The sequence below is a fragment of the Limulus polyphemus genome, unplaced genomic scaffold, assembly GCF_000517525.1.
Source record: "Limulus polyphemus unplaced genomic scaffold, Limulus_polyphemus-2.1.2 Scaffold4629, whole genome shotgun sequence".
Taxonomy (NCBI): Eukaryota; Metazoa; Arthropoda; class Merostomata; order Xiphosura; family Limulidae; genus Limulus; species Limulus polyphemus.
This window is the reverse complement of record NW_013670239.1, coordinates 7,420-12,903: the sequence shown is the minus strand read 5'-3', so window position 1 is coordinate 12,903 and position 5,484 is coordinate 7,420.

The following is a 5,484-nucleotide window of genomic DNA, read 5'->3' as shown; positions in this document are numbered from 1 at the left end:
TTGTAACTAATCTGGTAGTTAACACATATTATTAATTAAACAATGGTATGGAACTACATCTTATGTTACAGTGACTGATAAAGCTAACACGGATCGCCAGCTAACCCATATTAAGGAACTACATCTTATGTTACAGTGACTGATAAAGCTAACACGGATCGCCAGCTAACCCATATTAAGGAACTACGTCTTATGTTACAGTGACTGATAAAGCTAACACGGATCACCAGCTAACCCATGGTAAGGAACTACATCGTATATTACAGTGACTGATAAAGCTAACATGGATCACCAGCTAACCCATGGTAAGGAACGACATCTTATGTTACAGTGACTGATAAAGTTAACATAGATCGCCAGCTAACTCATGGCCGAGGGAGTTCTTCATGGGTAGGTGAGGTCAGGTAAATCCACAGATGGCTCCAGTCATCATGGTCCTACCAAAGTAGTCTAAAAGAACTTTTGGCTCCTCAGTAGGTCGATTTACTGCTGAGAAGTTCTTCTGAAACTACCCAATTGGCGATTTTCTCATCAATGTACTTCTAAAGGTGGTCACAATAGATAAACTTTAGCTTGTATCACCTATTCTCCATGCACCTATTTAATTTTGAACTTGGTTTATTACTTACAGCCACCTTTTTTTTTCTATAACAATCATGGCCATCTTGAATACTTACAAATTTGTATATAACATTCAGTGTCATAATTTCACATAAGACTAAATTTAAGTTGTTTAAAGCAACACCACCGTTAGTTTTACTGAACTTTTCAGACAAATTCAAAGTAGAGGGTAAAGTTCATATGCCAAACATTTCACTTTTGAAAATGAACAACGACAGTTAGCTAACCACAGAAGACTGTTAAAGATGAATGGTAAAGTTCACCACTATCGGTTTCCACAATTTAATAAAATTACTGGAATCTATTTTCAGTTGTGAAGGATGACGTGTAATTAATATCTTGTATTTTCACACTGTGTAATTTGATAATTTTATCACCAATTCATAAAAAAATAAAATAAAAGTAATCATTTTGGAGCTACCAAAGATGAAGATCTTTGTGTTTTCAGAACGTGAATTTACATAAGTTTATTATCACATCATAAAGAATAAAATAACTGTTATCATCACTGAGTTATCAAAGATGAAGGATAATATATTTTATTTTCACACTATAAATTCACATGAATTTATAACCAAATCATAATAAATTAAATAAATGTAACTAATTCTGTGTTAGAAAAGATAAAGGATAATATCTTGTATTTTTACATCATGATTTCACCCATTATGGTTATTAAATACAATGCATAATAGCAGAGGCAACTAATGTCTTGTATGAAACTTGCATAAACAAGAAGACAGCCCCCAGTGGCACAGCGGTATGTCTGCGGTCTTACAACGCTTGAAACCGGGTTTCGATACCCGTGGTGGACAGAGAACAGATAGCCCATTGTGTAGCTTAGTGCTTAATTACAAACAAACAAACAAGAAGGCAACTAACTGAGATAAATAAAATGTAACAATAAGATAAAATCTAGGAAGCAAGAAAACATATACTGTGTGGCACTCACCTGAAGCTGAATATTATATGTCTGACAGCAAGCTCTCTGGGACTGTAGTTGATCATATGCTGGTGGATGTGGTCTGTTGAATCATTTTTTTTTTACTTGCCATGTTGCGTTCCGTCATTTCTTTAGGCTAGACAGTTTCTTTTTTGGCCTTCCTTTTATCCTCTTCTCTCTAACACAGTGCTTAGGCGATTTAGCTCTTGACCCGTCAGTGTTGTTTGAGAATGGACACTTGTTGTAGGGTGTATTTGGCCAGGACACTTGTTGGTGCCATTGTGGGAGTTCCGGGTTGGAAGTTGGTTGTTTTGGTGTTTCTTCAGAGGTGTAGGTGTAGCCAGAGATTTGGACGCCCTGTTATTGATGTCCAAAGCAGCAGAAGTGGATGGCATCACTGTGGAAATTGATGAAGAATAGGACAAGCCTGGCTTCAAAGATAAAATATTACCCAGTCGTTTACTTTGCTTCTTTTTGAATCATAAGTTCAGAAGTCTCCTCTTTTGCCAAGAAGAAAATCAAATCAGCCTGGGAATCTTAAAAATTGTGAATAATCATCCAGTTCACTGAAGTTACTAAAAAAAGGAAACTTATTCTTTTTATGTTAAAGAGTACGATTGGTCAGACAACAAAGTAAAGGTATTAAAACTTCTGGCGAGTTGAGTAGACAATATAGCCAGACGGGGCAAGAAGTCAGGATTGAAAATGCTTGGTCAACATGGATAAGTCAAACATTAAGCTAGAAGTGTAACTTGCTAATTTGTAACTATCAGGCCACAACTACTATCTAAACTACTGACTTTTCTATTGCCATTTCTACAAGCATATATTTACTCATATGTATATTTCCCGTAGAAAATATTTTCCAAACATCTGTGAATATTCAGGTCTAGCAGCCATCATATAGATGCATACATTTGCCAGCAAATATCTGTCTTTCCACCGTTTCATTCTAAACTGATAACAGTTAACACAGTTACTACTCACGTGCATATGGGGCTTCCACCCATGCATGGTTGTTATAATATTAAAAGAAAGGATTAAAACTGCAAGCATTGGTTTCTACACACAAAAAAAAAAAAAAAATAGGGACAATGGAAATCCATTAGCTCAAACATTTTCGTTCTATAAGAATTCATTCAGATACAGTTATAGTAGAGCTTAAAGTTACATCAGTGCAAACCACATGGGTATTAATTTATGCCCCAGTTTTTATACTCACAGTCTACACCAATGTGTGCCTACGAACTGTACCTTGTATCAGAATAAGTGTTATGAAAATATTCAGTAATTTTTGTATAATGAAACATTTTAATCTGCATCATTTAATATATTATATTTATTTAAAAAACAATAAAACATTAGGCACTAAGTTTAGTTTTGATATAAGACCAGTTTCTCTCAGTGGGTGCTCTTTCTACAGATAATTTCATCTGTTGATGTTTTTATTTCATCTTATAAAATAATATTCTTCGCTACCATTACCGAAAACATCAGGTAACAACATGTTTTCTCTCAGATACAGTGCGAGCTCATTGCTACTTTTATCTCTTAAATGCAAAATCCACTACATTCCAAATATTACGCAGCTGAAACTGAATATATTTTCACTAACGTTAATGAAAATATCAGTTGCACTGTAAGTTTCCATAATACTTCACAGGTTAGTAATCACGGTTTCGCTTTATATATCAACATTTTAACATTCATATCAAAACCCCTTGTTCATTTGTTACTTGACAGTTGAATTTGCTGTGCAATTGATTTATTCACGTGATACAACACTCATGAACGACTTTATGTAATGTCTGCATGCATGCTCTTCAACACCACACACACACACACACACACATCTATGTTGTCATACACGTATCCTGTTCGTGTTATACGCACATGTATAACACCATTGCATTTTGTATATTCTTATAATATAATCAGCAGATTGCCTAAGGACTTGTGTACAGTAACTATGGCAACCTTAATAGCTGCTTTCAATACCATAGTGCCAACTGTGGCCCAATAAACTCGATTTTCTCTCTCAGCAGCACAGAATATGTAATTACAGATAGACTCCAGCCAGATTAAAACTTTTCAGCTACACTCGGACTGACATAAACAAAAAATAATATTCAACAGTAAAAACAGTAAAGTGCTAGATAGCCACAAACATTAGTATCCTATCTATCATAAAGTTTAACTGCTGTTTAGCTCGTTCGCTAGAGTTAGCATCACAAAAAAATAAATACGGGAAAAATCAGGTGAAACAAATATTTTTTCATCAACATTAATGATGATATCATTTGCACTGTACTTTCTCATAATTCTTCACAGGTTAGTAATCACAGTTTTACTTCACATATCAACGTTTTAATACTTACGATTTATCACAGCATGGTTCATATCCTGTACTGAATAAGTGTATAACTTTTACAGTGTATATGTTGGAGTCATGTGAAGGTCCCAGAGGCTTATGTGTAAAAACCTACTTAAATTTTGCATGATCACCCTACAAATATTAATCGTAATATTCAACCAGAGTACTTGGATGGCAAGGATCACAAAGTTCTATCAGCCTCCAAATGTATTAGAAACCCGAATGATCATCTTTACTTGTGCCAATTTTAAATGTTCTAAACATTACATTTAATAACATCAGCTATCTTAGTTATTCCATTAGTGAATTTCATGAAAAGTGCTCTGTAGAAATTCCTCAAGCATTGTGCAATTAATTAAGTGGTATCAGTTGAGCGCGCACATCATGCTACCAGAAATCACTTAATAGCTTGAAAAGCAAGGGTCACAATGCCCTTTCAGTTTGCATTTTATATTTTTTAACTTTTTTATAGTTTTATAGTGCAATAAGTTATACCCCAGCCATACTAAGCAAACTGTGGTATCTTGTGAGAATCCACAAACAGAAATGCATGAGGCAAAAGCCATCTTGTTGTCTTAGAAAATAGTATGCAATATAGTCAAGAAGGGATCTCCTCCTGAAAAAGTGACACAAGTCATATGTTTACATATTGCTTCCAGGTTATATCCATTCAAATGCTGCATATCTCAAGCAGCTGGAAATGCAATGAGTATTCGTGTTATTCCATACGACGATATATTGATCAAGTCATCAGATGCAGCGCTATGGATTTCTGTGCAATCAAACTATTTAAATGAGCGTTGATAAACTATCATTCTTGTACACTTTATGGATTATATAAAGCCTGCAGGGGGTAGTGGTGCGCTTCATATATGACAACCGTAGGATGTAGCCTATTATAGTGTGAAGCATATTGTAGAGCTATTGTCAGTATGCATAGCCATCAGATATAGCATGACTAGACATGCTGATATGGAACGCAACAACATGGTGAGGTTCCATAATATTTTTACTATAACGTACTCAGCCTTTGTTGTTTAACAGACTGAACTGTTGGAGTACAAGATAAGGACCCAGTTAACTAGACCAGGTGCATATCAATACTGTACTCAGCGAATATGCTCGAATTTCTGTTTCTTCAATTCTTTACAATATAAAATCTTTTCTGCCATGTGGTAGCCTCTTCTAGTTGTTGGTTACGTATGGTAAGTCTGTCCCAGTTGGTTCAAAATCAAAAGGGATTGATAGTTTGTATTACCTGTTCTGCGAAATTATCAGACTTCTGATAATACAATAAATTGCATATATTCACCACACCCAAAACTTTACACATATCTTAGAAAATAACTGACAGTTATATTCAGCTCTTTAGCAGATGTGAATGTCTCTAGGTTTTCCAAATCTTAATCCATTATCAACTAATACATAAGAAACAGAATGTGATAATTCATCAACCATTGGATAAGATTTGTTCCACGTGATGAAGTAATTAATAATGACTGACACATAATGGCCCGGCATGGCCAGGTGGTTAGGGCGCTCGACT